Genomic DNA, 19,176 nt, shown 5'->3' with positions numbered 1-19,176 from the left:
ATTTCACGTTTAAGGATTCAACCTTAGGGGTTGAACTTTCAAAAATCCTTTCTTAGCGGATGCCTACGTCATAATAGCTATCTGCATGCCAAATTTCAGCCCGATCCGTCCAGTAGTTTGAGCTGTGCGTTGATAGATCAGTCAGTCAGTCAGTCACTTTTTTTTTTAAATCCTAGTTGACCCGTGAGCTATAAAAATACCAAATCACGTTTAAATTCGTTTACTTAGTAGTAGTTTTCTTAGGCACAGAAGCACTAATCTTTTTTTTTTTAAATAATACTAGACATGTTGGGTTGTTGGGCGATGGGTTGATCATGATGATGATGATGAATTAATATTGTGTACTATTTGGGCCTTAATAAAATAAAATACTTGTTTTAAAACTATTTATTAATATATTCCTATTTTTTAATTAAAATACAGACATGATCACACATTTAGGGTAGAAACACATTTGCAACATCTATTTGTACTAATTCAATAAGATTAGGAATCGTACTTTCATAATTATAATTGTTTCGAAACGTCGGATTAAAAGTATAGAATAAACAAACATTTAATCGATCTTACAAACATTATATTTGAATATTATATTTTGTTACACAGGAGAAATGGCACCAAAAAAGAAACAGACCAAGGAAGAAACATTAGAAAAGAGAAGGATAGCTGAAAAAAATAGATATGAAAAAATTAAGAACGACCCTCAGAGATTAGCGGCTGAAAAAGAAAAAAGAAAGCAAAAGTACAAAAAGCTGCGAGAATCTGGCAAAAAAAAACTAGTTTCTGAAATGTCGGCTCGTGAAAAAAGACAAGCTCGCGAAACTTGGAGGAAATACTCAAACAAATCCTACAAAAAGAGAAATCAATAAATCGCCCACTGCACTGGTTCAAAGTCAGTTCTTTTACCCGCTTGATTAGCTTGTATGGGAGTATTGGAATATTATAAGTATTTTGGGGTCATTTTATAATAACTAGCTAATGCCTGGCATGCGTTACAATGCCATTCGCGCGCCAAGGACGTTTTACAAGTGCCAACAACAACTGCACACATTTTCAACTCAATCAAATGAACGATACTCGAACGCATAGATAACTAACGTCAGGCAGACGTTATTTTTATTATACAGGGTGTAACTAGGACGCTAGCAAAAACTTTGCGTTATTGCAATACTACCTAAACACAATCCTATACCAATAACCATTTGCCTCATTTTGTAGTTTTGGTGATTTAGTATTTTTCAAACCCGCAATGTATAGCGTGAAAAACTCGGGTCAATGCCCCACCTATGACGCGGCATTGACTCCGAGTGGCCTACTTACGCAACTTTCGTTGACCTCTAGCGTCAGTCAGATGTTTTATTTGCAATATATCGTAAACTTTTACAAAATTATAGGAATTTTTTGTATTTTTTTTCTATTTGTACCTACTTAATAAGATTAAGAATCATACTTTTATAATTCATTTAAGTAAGTAAGCTAAACGATATTTACAAGAATGCAACATTAAAAATTGTAAAAATTTATACTTAGCAATAAATTGTTTAAAATAATACTTATATATAAAATTTACATAATATTCACGTGAATGAGTATCGATGCGAGATACCACAGACTAAAATAATACGAACAGTACGACAATGCTCTTTTGGCACTTGAATGACATTGACAGGGGGGCGCTGTTGGAGAACTTAGTTTAGACTATTCAAACAAGAACAAAGGGGACACTTGACGGCAACGTTAGTTCCAATTTTCGCCACACGCCAAAAGAGCCGTGTCGCACTGTAGGTATATAATATAATATGTATATTATATTTTTGGGTAAATAAATGCGAAAGTCGTTCCGCTTAACCGATTTTGACGTTATTTGGTATAGAGATAGCTTACATCCCGGAGACGGAAATATAGGTTAGGTACTTTTTATCCTGGAAAATAAAAGAGTTCCCACCTGCGACGTTACTTAGGTTCCATTAGGTTAAAAAAGTGAATTCACGCAGACGAAGTCGCGCACGCGCGATCTTGTTAGAAATAAAATAGCCATTTATTAAATGAATCGATAGAATGGATAAAAATATTATAAAAGTTTTTTATTCAGATACAAGTTAGCCCTTGACTGCAATCTCACCTGGTGGTAAGTGATGATGCAGTCTAAGATGGAAGCGGGCTAACCTGGAAGGGGTATGGCAGTTTTTATTAAGCCCATGCGCCTTTGGTTTCTACACGATTCGATTTCGAATTATTGACTAGAAATACTACTCTTAGTATAATGTTCTCCTGACCTAATTGCGGCCACAGCAGCAGCATCTCGACGGGAAACAAGCGAGCTACGCAAGGCGTATCACAGTGCACAAGTGCAGGTAAACTCTATACCTATCCCCTCTCATCATCCAATCATGAGACCACAATCCGACACGAACGGAGAGAGATAAGGCGCAGCGTAACACCGCCAACTTTGGACACTAAGAACTCCTTGACAGAAAAATCAAAAGATTTTTGGCCCACTCACCCAGCCTATCACTCAAACCTCCTAAGCAGTTTACTTCTAATATAGTACAATTATCTACTTAGTACTTATTTAAATTTTTATAATTCACTCACGCGCATGAACCATACAGTACCGGCAGAAAATATTGTACGTCAACCTTTAGAAAGAGATAGCGGTTTCATAGAGCGATCTCAACGACGGAGACAACGCTCTACAAAGTCGAAATCTCATTCTAAAGGTCGATGTACAATATTTTTTGCCGGCTACTGTACTTGTGGCACAGTTTTACGATGCTTGTAGTTACGAATGCATTCTGGTCAATGTGTGTGTCGAAACAGGCGCGAACGCACGCACTCACACGCATACAGAAACGATGACACGTCACAACCAAGTGGCACGCGCGTGAGTGAAGCAGCACGACAAAACGTCACATCACCACCTAATTTTTAAACTTGGCATACTCTCCATCAGGCCTCTTATAGAACCCCGGAGGCGTGTGATTGTGACGTAGATTGTGATAGACGATGTTCCCGCGCAAATCAAAGCGCAGTTTAGCTGTACAATGCCTGCGTGACTTGCTGCTGCAGTTCCAATATCTTTGGTCGGAGGTGGTCTGCGCAAACGCATAGTCGCCGAGGAGAAGCATTGGCCTTTTCACTTTGCTCACTTTGATGAACTTGTACGACAAATCTAGAACAAATAAGAAAACTAGATGAAAGCATTTCATTTGTGTTTTCCCAAAAAAAACCTTTTTAACGATTTGTCTGCCGCAGTGAGTGCTGTGGTATAATTTCTGTTGTCTTTGAATTGGTATAGTGGGAGCACAGAAATCTTATCAATGAGGCACTAGAAATGATGTGTACCTTGTGGCCGTGCTGAGGACGCGAACGTCGCAAAAAACTAAACTCTCACTGCCAAGGACACACCACACAATAAAATGAACTTGCTTAACAGCTGAACCGAATTGTGTTACGCCAACCGCTTACCAGATAAATTCAAAAATCAATAGTGGTTCACTTTACTCAAAATATGTTCGTGGTCGGTAGCCCATATGACCAGTGTGCCGAGTGGGAGTTCCACAAAATTATTCAAATGACTTCACTACTGCGTTAATCGAGCTAACCTCAAACGCATCGAGAATCGCGAGCAAGCGAGTGTGAGTTACCACCGAAGCTAACCAGCCCATACGCGTGTACTCACCGTGAATGGCGTTTAATATTTTTGTTAAGTTGGCGTCGTGATATAAACCAACCAAATTTAGAATGAAATTTCTATGAAGTGATTGTATGGAAGCAGCTGTCTATTAAAATTAAACTGGTTATATCTACTGTCTATGTTTATGTTTTGAAATCATCGTCTTTGTAGGTAAAACCGGTCAAGTGCGAGTCGGACTCGCACACGACGACTTTCGCACCAGCGTACAAGATATTTTAATAATTTTTTGAGCAAAACTGTAAGTTAATGACAACAGCGTCATCTATATGTGATTTAGAAAACTAATTAGGTATGTTTATGAACACATTTTTAAAATTATTTTAGAGCCTAGAAAAGTAAATTAAAAGTAGTTTTGACTGCACAAGACTTTTTACTGTTCCCCTATAATATTAGTTTAATTAAGTGCCATGGTCACACAAAAGTTAATTGAAAATCATCATCATCATCATCATCAATCCATAGCCGACCCACTACTGAGTAAGGTTCTTCTCGCAGAATGCAAATCTGACAAGTACGGGTTTTCCTTCACCGTTAAAGCAAGGGATATAATATTATTATAATTCCTTAAAACGCAAATATAACTCCGAAAAGTAAGAGTTGCATGCGCGGGATTGAACCCCGGACCCACCAACTAGGAGACCATCATCTTCACCCCAAGCTATCACCGCTTAAATGAAAATAAATGTCTTTATTATTAGTTCTCACCCTACTCTCACTGCAAAAATCTATGTGACAACTTATCGATCGCGTTAGCGTCGTGGTTACTCGATTTACTTCGCAAGTTGTCCAAATTTGAAACTCACACTCACCTCATGCTTAAATCGACCAATCACGTGCGCTCACGTTGTCACTTTCGAATGCGAGTCGGTAAACATTAGTCGGTCCCGAGCACGGAACAGAAAGAACAGTGGAAGTGCAATTCACCAAAATTACTATAGGAACCGCTGTCGCCAAACTCATACAAATATACCGATAGTCATATATTGCACTACAAAGAAACAAATCATTTGATTTGTCGTTTAAGTTTAGTCAAAACTAGCCTACGTCACAGATTTGGAAATAAACCCTGACGCTCTAGAAATAAGATTTATTTTGCTTTAGCGGAAGAACGTATTTACGAGCTATAGTCACACTCACGTCACACTAGATTCAATTGTCCAATTAATTCCGCTACTTGACCATAGATGGCGGTATTATAAGTAGTAGCAATTATAAACTTAATTACTTTAAACATATGGTTGACATTTGCGTGATCGGTCGATTTTTTTTCCTCCTCAGTTAAGGCTGCACCACGTAGCTCAATGAATTACCTATCGATATCGATAGATACTCGTTATTTTGTTCATTCGCAAAAATAAAATTAAAAAAGGTAATTATAAAATTGAATAAAAGTGCTGGTATGTATGCATGCCTTTTACAAGTATGCACAATAAATACTGCAACGTATGAATATAGATAAATTTTATTTATTGCCCTTGAAATAAAACATATTTGTTAAGAAACTGGCGTTTCGAAAGTCTTATTTTTAATTTTAATAAATGGTGTATGCGAACATTTATGTATATATTTTTCGACTATTGCCTTCATCAAATCGGTAACGTGATTAGACGCAGGAATCTCCGAATCACTTTGTCTTTTTGAAGAACCTGGAGTGACCACATTTATCATTTTGTGGCTGAAACCAAAATTAAATTTTGAGAATAAATCCGTACTAATATTATAAATGCGAAAGTGTGTCTGTCTGTCTGTCTGTCTGCTAGCTTTTCACGGCTCAACCGATCAACCGTTTTTGATGAAATTTGGTACAGAGATAGCTTGCATCCCGGGAAAGGACATAGGAAGTTGAAAAGTTCCCACAGGATTTTTAAAAACCTAAATCCACGCGGACGAAGTCGCGGGCATCATCTAGTACCTATATAAAAATGAATAGGAGAAAAATTAATTAGTGTGTTTATGAATTAAATTTGATATTTAGTCAGTCAATCTTCATACAAAAATATAACTAAGAGGTGTGTTGTTTTGTATTATAATATCAAGTATTTTCAATACTTACTGAAAGTAATAAAATAAAACAAGGTTATTTGATTAAAAGACTTAACGATTTTCATTGATGGAAGCGCAGTAGGTTTCGTATATCTATATCCTTTATTTGATATTATAAAATCGACTTCTAAAAAAATGTTCAGAGCATATCATGCTTGATTTGGTTGGCATCCAATTAACTCTACCCGTTGCATCTATCCATTTCTCTTTGATGCTTGCATCTTTGGGAAACCTAAAAATATTTTAAATGAAGGTTAGAGGAACTACTGATGTCTATTTAGTGATCAATGCAACGTCTCACTCATTAATAAATTATAATTATTGCGTTACTATTTATTTATATCCTTGTATCGATATCAATCGATAAATTCAATATTCTACTTGGCCACATCACTATTTGAGTAGCGAACACGGAGCGAAGTACTTTCGGAATAGAATCAATCCAAAATAAACTTTATCTTAATTGTTTAAGGTTGATTTTGACTAACCGTTCTATTAAATATTAGTAAATTGAAATAAATTAAGATTTTATAGAAAACAATGAAAATCGTACTTACCGATGATACGAAACACCTCCATTTTTAAGATTTTTTCTCCTACTATCATTTTTACACTCCAAAACGGAACAGTAACATTGCTAGGGCAATATGAATTTGTCGCGAGACTACCAACTCCACGCGATGTTAGAACGCGACTGGGATCAGTTTTACGTAACTACGCTTAATTGTGGCACGCGTGCCACGCCTACTTAGCACTTCCACTGTTTTTTCTGTTCCGTGGTCCCGAGGACGTAAAAAACTTGCATTCACTATTTATGTTTCTCCTACTTGGCACTAGATGGCGCTGTTTCAATTATATACAAATCGTAGTTAACTTTTACGCGATCGAATAGGTAGGAAATCTCCCACTAGGCACACAGAGTGAACTAGAGTGAAGGAACTCTCGGTTTGATCCTGAATCGACGATAATTATATGTCAAATATGACGCTATGGTGACGTAAAATCGAAGAAAAATAGGACTACTTTAGGGCTACTAATGTCAAATGTTTAGTACATTTGACGACTGTCAGTGACGTCGATGCCTTGACGTCTTGTTAGAAATTCCCCAAGTGTCGTGAACTGCGATATGGCGTTATATGGCGTGAGAGTGTTATAAAACCTGTCCACGCGGTCATGCTCTGAATAAAATTTAGATAGCTTACGTACCTGGCTTAGGCTCATTCTCAAGCTTCACCTTGCTATGCAACTCCTCTTCATAGGGCAGGTTGAACGTCCGCGTAGACCCTAGTATCTGAATATCTTCGTACACAGTCTGATTCGTCACTTTCGGAAGTCTACGAAGATGTCGTCTTGTAAGATAACCTAAAATAAGCAATGAGTTTTAGACTTTAGTGCAACCATTTAAAATATTTTTATCAACGAGTTATATTCTAGAAAGATCTATTACTATTTATAGATAGCTACCAATTAAGTTACCTTAAAGCATCATCGAAACCTGCGTGACCAAAGCGACTACGAAGCGGAAACGTCAGCCGCGCGGCAGTCTCCTCCGACGATTTTATATGGATGACGTCATGCACACCTATACGCGACTACAGAACGCGGCAGAAAGTAATGTACATCGACCTCTAGGAGATAGCAGATTTGTAGAGCGTTGTCTAAACTAAACGTCATATAGGTATGAGTGACAGAGACAACGCTCTACAAGTTCATCACGCGCAGTTGTGGCCGTAGCTTAAGTTGATCGTATCCCACAAAACAATCGAGAGCCGTTTTGATTCTATATTGATGCATTCCACAGATGTGAATTGTATAATCACAAAATAATTAAAGAACAATTTTTAGCAAAGTTTATTCTAGAAAAAACTAGCAAAACTAAAAAAAAACATATTAATATAGATAAATCTTAACTTTAGACAATCTAGTTCATAATTATTATGCATAGTATACATAAAAGACCTTTCACGATTATATTCGACTAGCTTATGCTCGCGACTTCGTCCGCGTGGACTACACAAATTTCAAACCCCTATTTCACCCCCTTAGGGGTTGAATTTTCAAAAATCCTTTCTTAGCGGATGCCTACGTCATAATAGCTATCTGCATGCCAAATTCCAGCCTGATCCGTCCAGTAGTTTGAGCTGTGCGTTGATAGATCAGTCAGCCAATCAGTCAGTCAGTCAGTCACCTTTTCCTTTTATATATTTAGATTCGTTCTTGCGATTGACTCACGCGCGTGAACCTTGCTTGTATTTACGCATGAAGGTACATGCGCACTCACACGCATACCTACATATGCGACGACACACAACCAAGAGACACGCGCGTGAAGGGAATTGTAACTTTATAATACCTACTATCATCTGTCATTCTTGCATTTCATGAGGGCGCGTGGCTCATGCACACGAGTGCTCATGCTTGTGTTTAAGTCGTATCGGTATAAGTAAGGTAAAGTAAATGTGTGTGTTAGCGAGCGCTTGATACAAACTTGCGATGCGACGACGTATTCCCGTTCAGTCGGTGTCCACACCTCCCTGTGTGCCATGCTGTGCTGTGTGTGTCTTTCTTGATGCGTCTCAACGCAAGTCAAAGTAGTATACATGTAGTGCGGTCCATGGCTCACTAGAAATTGATTTCAGAGTTTTCTCGTACAACGCCGTAAGCGATGAAATTTATGCGTTGCGTCAACGCATCGCATCACGATGCAGCATCGATTTTGCGTCGCACTGCAGTGTTGTGGCCTCGCCCTTAGGTAGGTAATTTATGATCTAATTCTGACATATGTGCCGTCCTTTTGCTTAAACAGCAGAGGCGGAGGATGGTTATGCTCAAGATTATGAAGAACCAGGCGTCCATTATAATCGAAGCGAAGTCGAGCGTTGCACTTGTCTGGACCACCCTTCTTACTGCAGTTCCAATATCGCTTGTCATTCGTGGTCTGAGCGAAAGTGTAATTGTCGATTAGTATTACAGGCTTTTTCGCCAACGCTATGGTGATGTACTCAAAGAATACTGCATCTGAAAATGTAATAATATAATACTTAACATTTTAATTATATTTTTATTTATTTCTTTTTTACCCGCTTTATAAAAAAGGTGTTTGCTTTTACTTAATTTATTCAAGTATGATTACTAACATAATTTTTGCTGCTTATCATATAATGAATATATGCACAATATTTCCTCAATATAGTAGGTAATCATGAAACATGTTTTGTAGATTAGATAGGTAATTTGAGTTATGTGTAAATTGCTATAAGAAAAAGTAATCTAATATGTATGTATTTTATACGACAATATTTATATTTTTATAATTTTTACCTACACTTCAAGGAAATCCCTAAATAATTTTAAATGCATATCAAAAATTGCGGACTGGCGGGAATCGAATCCCAGGAGACGCAGGTTCGATTCCTACCGGTCCGCAATTTTTGATATGTACCTATTTAAAATTACTTAGACAATATTTATATATCATTATTACCTACGCAATACAAAAATTATTGAAAATGAGATCAATCTAATAACTTTGGATAACATCAGCTAAATTGCTACTTAGTAACTTCATGACTAGAGAATACATATATAAAGAGGAGTTTACTCGAAGTACGCCTCAAACAAATGTAGTTTGGCTTTTGTTTGAATTTTAACTGATTATACTCAAGTATTTTTAGATACGTTCTAAGAAGATATGGTGAAGGAAAAAATCTTGAGGACCAGAGAGTTCTCCATAATGTTCTCAAAGGTCTCATGAAATCATGAATGAATGAATTTTTTCACGTTCTAGAAACGAATATCTATGTCAGATATACGTTTCTAGAACGTGTCTACCAAAATCCATAGTCATTCGTTAATGTTGGAGGTGCTGGAATGGCGACCTCGCACCGGAAAGCGAAGCGTTGGAAGACCCTCCGCTAGGTGGACAGACGACATGAGACGAGTCGCAGGGATCCGCTGAATTTAGGCGGCGCAAGACTGTCGCGTGTGGAAGTCCCTACCAAATACCTATACTTGTAAAGTGTAGCCTACCTTAGCTTGTAAAGTCACGTTCTTCATGTAACTTTAAAATGAGATCGGAAATCTGGCGAACCATAGACATAGCTATACTATTTTCTAGAACGTGTCTACTTATTTGCCAAGTTAATTGCTGACTAATATTCTCCTTTCTCCTCCAATTAAGCGTAAAGCTTGTGCTAGCAGTACCTAAGTACGACAATAGTGCAACGGGTGGGATTTGAACCGGCGATCTTTCGGTTTTCAGTCCGCTCCTTTAACCGTTAAGCTATCGAAGGCTCAAACTCGAAAAATATTCAAATGAGAACCAAACTACGTTTGTAAGACGGGCGCTAGAGAAACTCTCTTAAAAAGACACATAAGTCGGGTCATGGTTGTGGTCGAGGGAGCATTTGATGATTTTCTTCTTATCTTTATCAAGATTCAGTTTTTCTCGGCACTTTTTAGAAAGTACGCTAAGAATAGTACCAATTTCCACTTCGCTTGTAAAGTATGTAGTTCTTCAACTACCTAACTTTAAAATTAGATCGAAAATCTAGCGAACCATAGACAGATATTATTTTCTAGAACGTGTCTACGTCTTGTTGAGTTTGATTGATTAATGTTCAAATGAGAACCAAACTGCGTTTGTAAGACGCCCGTCTTAGAGCTAGAGAAACTCTCTTAAAAAGACACATAAGTCGGATCATGGTTGTGGTCGAGGAAGCATTTGATGATTTTCTTCTTATCTTTATCAAGCTTCAGTTTCGCTCGGCACTTCTTTGACGTACGCTTAGAACAGTACCAACTCCCGCTCAACTTATAAAATGTGTTATTCTTCAAGAATATCAGTGGACACCCGTTCATGGTCGTTATAAAATGGAAACTCAGATCTGAAAGAACATCGTAAAAATATTTAAAAAAAAACGAGCACATACTTTAAAAACTTACACACGAATACTATGTACTCTTTAAAATATTAACACAGCCGGACGGGGCATAAACTTTTATCTGTATCTACCTTTATGAAGATATTAGGTATATTTTGTTTTCAAAATCTAAAGCAATGTGGCCTTGATCAAATAGAATTTATAGACGGTAAGGTTTAAATAACTACATGTAGAGCAAAAAAATTTAAGCTGTTTAGCATGCAGCAGCAGCAAAATAAAATATAATGTAGTTATCTTTATATATATTATTTATTTACACAATGTATATTATTGTATATCTTACGTTTGCATCATAATTTCACATTAACGGGACACAAAAACTAGTGACACGATTAAAAAAAAATTGATATCATTATTCATATACTTATTCTTAACATTATCTTGGGACTAGTTAATCTTGAATCAGTATGTATTTATAATAACATTTATTGATAAATCATTCTAGAATAAATAAATATAAAAAGGTGTAAAAGCTCCAGTACATATTGGCCCAATGCATTTCCCGAGTGCCGGCCAATGTGTGAATATTATACAAAGGATCATTATATAAACGAATTACACATTGGCTGGTACTCGCCGGCTTGCCAATCGCGGCAAGATCCTTTGATGTTTGTACTCACAAAACCTACAAAGTTCACAAATTCGGCAAGCGGACCAGCGCTAGCCGCACGTTACTTGTACGTTAATAAATAATTGACACTGTAGGTACAATATGTTCGTCGAGTAAGTTGGGACAATGTGTACTGGACTATTAAAAATAGTGATGAGAAACATATTGGCGCCGACTCTGTTGTCTTTCTCTAAACTAAATTTAGAGTAGGTATCTGCATCTTTTTCTTTTTATTATTGCTAAAAAAGGATAGAACATTAATTTCACATTTAAAGACTAAACTTTAGTTAACTCTATACAATATTTAGTTAACGCTATAAATTTTAACAATAGGCTCGCGACTGGCAGCTTAAGTCACGAGATTTGACAGCTCTAAATCTAATTATATAAAAGGATTGACTGCCTGACTGATCTATCAACGCACAGCTCAAACTACTGGAGATCGGGCGGTGGCATGCGGATAGCTATTATGACGTAGGCATCGGCTAAGAAAGGATTTTCTGAAAATTCAACTGAAATAGGGATTTGGAATTTGTGTAGTCCACGCGGACGAAGTCGCGAGCATAAGCTAGTGAAGTTTAAAACTGTCAAATTATGTCTGCCCTTTTCATATTACATTCGTAAGAAGAGGATGCGAACACTCTAAAATTTAGGTGTGCTCAGAATCAGTACCATTGTTTAACGTAAGAAAAATTTACAAAAGACTGCTTTTAATTCGGATCTAACAAATATGGTTTATGTGTGTCACAGAAACATTCAAAGCAGTACGCCCGCCTGCATTGAACGCAATACGATCTGATTTTTCTAACTTTATTGTTCGCATCGAGCCTGTTGAGAGTAGCTCGCAGTATCCTGTAACAACCGACGCAGTTTCTTCTCGGGCCACCATGAGTTTGATAGTCGTGAAATCTCTTCGACTTGTAAAAACGTCGGAACGCTGAAAAAATAATGTGTGTTACAAAAGATGATAATTATTACAAAGGTTCAACACATTAGCCGTAGCGGCGTACAAATATTGTGGTAGGTAAGTACACAATTTTAGAAATGAATTATTTTTTGTAAATATTCATATATCGATTGTACTATATATACTATCATATATAGTACAGTCGATGCATGATTGGCATGATCCCGTGTCTATAAAACAATTAAATAATATATTGTAATAGTTGATCGCTGATTGTGCGTTATATTATCTGGCGATTATAAATTCAACCCTGAAGTATAATGATGATCCAAAAATATTTTATGATAATCATTTATTCATAATAACAAAATTCATTAAGTAGGTGGTACACTGATATTAAAAATTACACTGACTGAAGAGTTTGATTGAAAAAATTGTACATTTTAATTTTAATTGACATACGACATCAAACGAGCCGCAGAGAGTCGCTGGATTCAGGCGGCGCAAAACCGTAGCATGTGGATTGTGAAAGTCCCTACAAGAGACCTATGTCCAGCAGTGAACAAATCGTGTCTCACTTGAAGTTCTTATCACTCTCACCGCCATACTTATTTATGGTTTTCTAGAATCTAGAGCAACACGTCATGTGGGCGGCACGCTAGCCATGTATTTTCCACCGCACGCCACGCTTGATTTTAAGTAACTTGTGTAGCACGCCATATGGGCTATCGACGGGACACGTCGTTGACTTTATTAGCAGGCCGTGGGGTCCGCTGTGATCCCACAAATTCATATTATTTTATAGAGCTTGGCTTGGTACATGAAGATTCGAAGATGATTTTATTGATTAGTTAGGTTAAACCGCTACCCGTAAAAAAAAATTGAAGAAAATTGGACTATATTTGAATTACCATAAGGATAAAAATTGAATGACAAAAAACTACATTAAAAAATATTAATATTCATTTACTTATCCAAATCAGTTAAAATCACAACCATAAAAATCAAAATAAGTAATAGAAAACTAAGGATTAATTTGGATATGGATTTCTGCGTAACATTGCATACAAACACTAGGTTTCTTAGGGCATCTTAGGCACACGGTATTTACTTTTTTTGTATGATCTCTGGCTTCTTTAGCTGATAGTCCAGCATCTCTATTTTTTTTATAACAATGGATGCATCGTCGCCGAATAAGTCTTCTTCTCTGATCAGTCAGTGTTGATTTACTGAATTGGTGTTTATTTGCCGCCTTGGCAAACAACCCACTGAATTGAAAGTGATTCCTAACATCTGCAAACAGAGATTCTCTCTAAAATCCGTTATGGTGTACTTCTTGCTACTAAGCTGCTTATTAGTCTTGTAAATTATAAATCTTTGGAGCATTTGTGTTTGTTATAATTAGCAATCAGGGTAGGTTTCATAGTTTTCTTGTTACGCGCCAAAAGTCTTTTTCCGCAGTCTACGTGGGCGGCGCGTGGTCAACTGACCTAATTACATGGGTGACGTGCCGTATAAGTTTTTGACAAGTTACGACAAGAAAATATAACAGCGAATTTAGCGCGCTGATTTTGGTATGCCGGCCGCCCACGTGGCGTGCCAGTTAAAATTCAAAAATCAATATTTGGCTCGCTGCACTCTAATTTACATGGGCGGCCAGCAGTGCACTTGGCGGTGAGAGTGTTAAAATCTATATAACAGTATGTTATTTAGGATAAATTAATTCAAACGAAACACACTAAAGGCGGAAAGCCAGCAAGCGCAAGTCGCATGCGGTAAATGAAAATGAAAAATCTTTATTTTCTCTTAATTACATTGCAATGCTAAAGAATAATGTGTGTATGTACTATGTATTTGTGTGCGAATGTGCTTGCGTGTGTGTGTGTGTATAAGTGTTTGTGTATATTAGATATAGGTACTATTGTAGACTTGTACACGTAGAGGTTCGCCGAGGAATTCGGCCGGATTGTGGTATTCTTTGGGCGGATGGGTGTGTTCAAGGAAACAGACTAAAATCTCATTCCCGTCGGGATCTAGCCTTACTTTAGCTTGACATTTCCTATATATCCTTTGCGAGCAATACCAGTAGTTTGCTTTCTTGTTCATTTTGAAGAATGTGTGACCCTGAACCAGTAATACTTGACCACGACTTCGGGACGATTCGATGAACTGAAAGGGTATGTCTGTAAAGAATTACTTGAATTATATTTTAGGTATAAGTTTGTATAGTAGCAATTGCCGGCTGAGTAATATCGAAAGGACGAGCCGAAGACGAGGACTGTTCAAGTGATTTTACAGGAATCCGACGTGTTTTCTTTTTACATGTTTCAACTGGTCGTAAAGACAGTGAAAAACAGTTCTTTTGCTTAGTAATTATTTTATCTACTAATCGAAAAATCGGAAATGCGGACAAAATACATTTAAAGTGAACGACCTTTATCTACTACGTACTAGACGGATCATTCCGAACAAAAGTTTTAGCGGGCTGCGACTCAGTTCACTATGTCGTCACCTTGTATCATTGTTAGAAATGAGTCGTGGACGACAGTTATCGTGCCGTCTTATATATGAACACCAATATACAAGCCATGACGCTGAAAACTGCACGATTATAATATTTTATCGTCACGACAGAGTAGGGACGCGCCCTTAGCCTTAGGCGTTATCTCCACGGACGATTGATTCGCGGCGGTAGACTTGCTGTGTGGCAAAATTTGATACAAACTCTATGGGCTAATCTCCACAGGGCGATACTATCTAGGTAGTTTATATCGAATTTTGTCACACGGCGACTTCATCGCCGCGATTCTCTCGTCCATGGAGATGGCCACTGCGACAATTTGCAGCTATACAAAAAGGTTGCGATGCATCGCTAGCCCTAGTGTACCACGATTTTGTATCGCTACTGTCGCGATTCAGAATCGTGATCACGATACGCGCGGCTGTATTGCTACAAAAAATCACCATTGGCGATGTCCCTTATAATTAATTTCTTCTCGGTAGGAATGGCATTCCGAACCAGTGGTAGATGTATCCGACGATTCGAAAGCGCTTTTGAAAGTTTACTTGAATAAAAAAAATTATTATTATTATTAATAATGGCCAGTTCATAGAACACGATTTTTGTTCGTAATGACACCATCTAGTGCGTAGTACATACTTAGATATCGTTGTTCATAGTTTATCATAGTGTGTTCTAGCCGCTTATTCCGTTTATCCACCCTAAAACAGCCACCCTAAAGTGAATATTTAGAAATGTTTGGTCATTTATCCACCCTGGACTAAAAATTATTAAGGAATAAAAATATACAAATTCCGCTCATGCAACCCGTTCGGAGCGAATAGGGTGTTTACTCACACTCTGGTATATACCCTAAGGTACATTACGCAGCAGAAAGTAATATATACATCGACCTTTAGAAGGAGATAGCAGATTTGTAGAGTATTGTCTTTATCGTTGAGACCGACAAAACGTCACATAGGTATGAGTGACAGAGACAACGCTCTACAAAGCCGAAATGTCATTTTAATGACCTATACTTTCTGCCGCGTACTGTTAGGTGGCTTTTTTATGGTGGATAAAAGGAATAAACCGTTTTAGTGCGTTGTAAAACGAATCAATAAAAATGATGTGAAAATTTCGACATTTTCACGTAAAAGCCCTTGTCTGTCATGACATAATTTGTCGGTGGGTGTGTATGGTGTGTCTGTGCGTAAACTATTCTCTCGTTCTTGTCCATTTTGAGGAACGCACCGCATTGCATACTAAGCTTCCTAGAGCACTGTAACGTCGAACACCCTTTCGCGTGAAAGGAGTATGTGTAATTCCTGTAGAGTATGACCGATCTGTTTCCACGCATCTGCAGTTTTTCGTAATCATAGCCTGTAAAAAAAATGTTTTATTTTTAAATCTATTACATACTAGCTGATGCCTGCGACTTCATTCGCGTGGAATTAGGTTTTCTAAAAATCCCGTGGGAACTCTTTGATTTTCCGGGATAAAAATAGCCTGTCACTCTCCAGGTCTTTACCTACACCCATGCAAAACTCACATCAATCCGTTGCACCGTTGCGACGTGATTGAAGGACAAACAAACACACTTTCGCATTTATAATAACGGTACTGATATAATAAGGGTACTGATCTGCCAGCCCTCCGGTAAGCCATGGACTCCGAGATGGGGTGACAAATATGAATAGTAACCGTAGTGCGCTTCCCAGCGTTGTTCATACATACGTAGTTATTCATATTTAGTTATTAAGACTTTTATATAAATCTTTAAGCCAGTATAACTTTAATACGACACATTTATTCAGAAATCTGACAAGCTAGAAAGCTGACAGAGTACACTCACAGATATTTGGTTCCAGAACGTGTCTACAAAATTTCATTGAGTTTGATTGGTTAGTATTCATATGAGAACCATACTACGTTTAAATGGAAAGCACTCGACGGCGGCGCTAGGGTTAATTCTCTTATAAAAAAATTTAACATCCTCCAACATAAATTCAAACAATAGCAAAAAAATTACACAATTTATTAATCTTAGCACAATATTGTTCATTAGTTCGTAACTCTACTTAATTCTTTTGTTGAACATATATCCCATCAGAGGTTATTTGGTACACTGGGGGCGGATGAGTGTGGCCGAAATATCCACCCAAGACGAAACCGAGATCGTCAACTTTCAGCTTGGCGTTGCACTTAGCACAGATGCGTCGAGAGCACGACAAATTGTTTTTCCCATTACGATATGAGAATGTGAAACCTTGGTACATAAATATAACATGTCCACGATGTGTACGTAGGGTTTTCACTCTTTCTGTAATATAAAATGTAGAGCTCATGAAATATAGTTATTTGTTATGCAAGGGTGCAAAGATGTTATTTTGTCCCGAGAGTTTGTATTGAATTCCGAGCCAGCGAAGGATTCACCACGTGGAGGTGAAGGTTGAACTACGAGCGAAGCGAGTGGTTCAAATGTAGAATCCTGAGCGTAGCGAGGAATTCAACGACTCGAACGCAAATAAATTTGCACCCGTGCGAAACATACAACTTTTCATCTCACTACAGCGAGGAAAACGCTAGATGCTCGATACAAGAGGCGCCAGAGATTTCAATAAAAAGTTTCTATATTAATAGGGGACAACCACAAGTCAGGCAGTGAAGAAGGTTCTAATTCAAGAAGATTCTATATACGAATAAAGTTTTTTCGGGTGCGTTTAGAATTCAAATTTAAAATTCTTAGAATAAAAAAAAAATTCGTAATTCAACGAACTTCATTATATTGTTTACTCAATAAAGCTGAAACGGAGTAGGTATGTATTATCTTTAATTTAATTAAATAAAAATAAATGTTCCTACTTCTCACTTAATACTTAGTAAATAATAATAAATAGTAAAGACAGTAAGGACGAACCGCGTTTCTGAACGTTTCATTATAACGTAGTATTTTTAATAGAAAGAAAAAAGTAAGTAGGTACGCAACCATAGACGACAGTTCGTGACGTTCGAATTTCAAATCGTACTTCGCGCCCTAGAGAGCAAAATTACCACTTTCCACTCAGATTTCAAAGAGCAAAACGATTGTTTTCGAGCGAGTGAGATGAAAAAAATATTAAATTGTGCTACAATTTATTTATCTTATCGTAATATTGTTGGTAACAAAACACAATTTTTTTGTTGAAATGTAACGTTATACCATCAGTGGTTTTGCGATAAACAGTCGCCTCAGTACTGAGTGAACATACATATCACAGATTTCGTCACTGGCAGCAAGCAAGCTATAGCTTATTGGTCAGACCGTCACGCGTCGGGCGCGATCCCAGGAGACGCGGGTTCGATTCCTGCCGGTCCGCAATATTTGATATATATTTTTAAAAAATCAGGTATTTTTTAATATGGAATTACGTAAGAGAGAGCGGAGAGCCCTATACTAACTTCTCTCCGTGGATAGTACAGTGGCGTCCACTAGCGGTTAAAATGTTTAAACTGATAGTTTAACAAACAAGCCATCCGAGGTCCTATGATATACGGGCGGCGGGTGACTATGGTAGAAATAGCCCCCTATAACGTAACCATCGTCGTCGAGCTTGACCCTAGCGTGGCATTTGCCACTGATCCTTCTCGAACAACGCAGATTCTTCTTTCCCGTGTAATATGAAAAGGTGTATCCTCGGAACAGGAACACTTCTCCCCGCGAAGTGTTCAGAACGATCAGTCTTTCTGTAAAGAAATTAAATGACAGTTTTATATTAACGGGTACCTATACTTACATTTTTTTATAAAATATACAGGGTGTAACCAGAACGCTGGCAAAAACAAAGACAGGTGATAGTATTGACGCGTTTGTGCTTGCCGATACTCCGAACTTATAACATCACTTGTCACATTTTATTTATTTATTTTTTATTTTTACCATAAAGTTGTAACAATAAAGAGTAAAGGACAGTAACAGTGATCAGGGATGCACTTATCTCTATAAAAGAGGTATCTACAAGTGACCCTTGGCAGTGCAAGAGGTTGTAAAGGGAGTAGAATTGTTGTGAATTGTACTGTAATTTGCTCACATTTCATAACTTGGAAATCTCCTGCCAAAGGAGCTCTGGTAGGCTGTTTAGGCATGGCTCTCTTAACGATACGATTAAAAGAGCTCTTGCCACCATAGATATTCCTGCGCTCATTGAGCCGGCAGGGATTAGTCGGGATGATGGCAAGAGACCTGATGGATTGACGCTGGTTCCCTGGGAACGGGGACGGGCGCTAATGTGGGACGCAACTTGCGTTGACACATTGGCCCCGTGTCATATCAGGGAGACAGAATCAAGACCGGGAGCCGTAGCAGAAACAGCTGAAAACGGCAAGCGGCACAAGTATGCCTCTCTTATCGAGAGTTACATTTTTGTTCCGTTTGCCGTGGAGACCCTGGGGCCATGGAGTCTTAGTGCAAAAAAATTTTTACGAGACATTTCACAG

General features: G+C 37.8%; 4 long non-coding RNA genes across 5 annotated transcripts; all 4 read right to left on the bottom strand.

The window, feature by feature from the left end:
• Positions 1-372: 372 nt before the first annotated feature.
• On the bottom strand, positions 373-7,378 carry LOC138402895 (uncharacterized). The gene is made up of 2 exons (XR_011237229.1): positions 6,947-7,378; positions 373-3,172 (listed from the first exon to the last, which is right to left on the bottom strand). It is a non-coding gene; the product is annotated as an uncharacterized lncRNA (long non-coding RNA).
• Positions 5,142-6,516, bottom strand: LOC138402887 (uncharacterized). 2 transcript variants are annotated; one of them, XR_011237219.1, is made up of 3 exons: positions 6,298-6,514; positions 5,751-5,972; positions 5,142-5,372 (listed from the first exon to the last, which is right to left on the bottom strand). It is a non-coding gene; the product is annotated as an uncharacterized lncRNA (long non-coding RNA). The 2 variants fall into 2 exon arrangements; XR_011237218.1 differs by having other exon boundaries at positions 5,142-5,972; positions 6,298-6,516.
• A 195-nt stretch (positions 7,379-7,573) lies between the features above and the next one.
• Positions 7,574-9,855, bottom strand: LOC138402901 (uncharacterized). The gene is made up of 2 exons (XR_011237236.1): positions 9,770-9,855; positions 7,574-8,758 (listed from the first exon to the last, which is right to left on the bottom strand). It is a non-coding gene; the product is annotated as an uncharacterized lncRNA (long non-coding RNA).
• A 3,294-nt stretch (positions 9,856-13,149) lies between these two features.
• On the bottom strand, positions 13,150-16,135 carry LOC138402902 (uncharacterized). The gene is made up of 2 exons (XR_011237237.1): positions 15,955-16,135; positions 13,150-14,383 (listed from the first exon to the last, which is right to left on the bottom strand). It is a non-coding gene; the product is annotated as an uncharacterized lncRNA (long non-coding RNA).
• Positions 16,136-19,176: the final 3,041 nt, after the last annotated feature.

This window comes from Maniola hyperantus, chromosome 10, assembly GCF_902806685.2.
Source record: "Maniola hyperantus chromosome 10, iAphHyp1.2, whole genome shotgun sequence".
NCBI lineage: Eukaryota > Metazoa > Arthropoda > Insecta > Lepidoptera > Nymphalidae > Maniola > Maniola hyperantus.
Note: the sequence above shows the minus strand (reverse complement) of the source record. Positions and strands in the feature narration are given on the sequence as shown.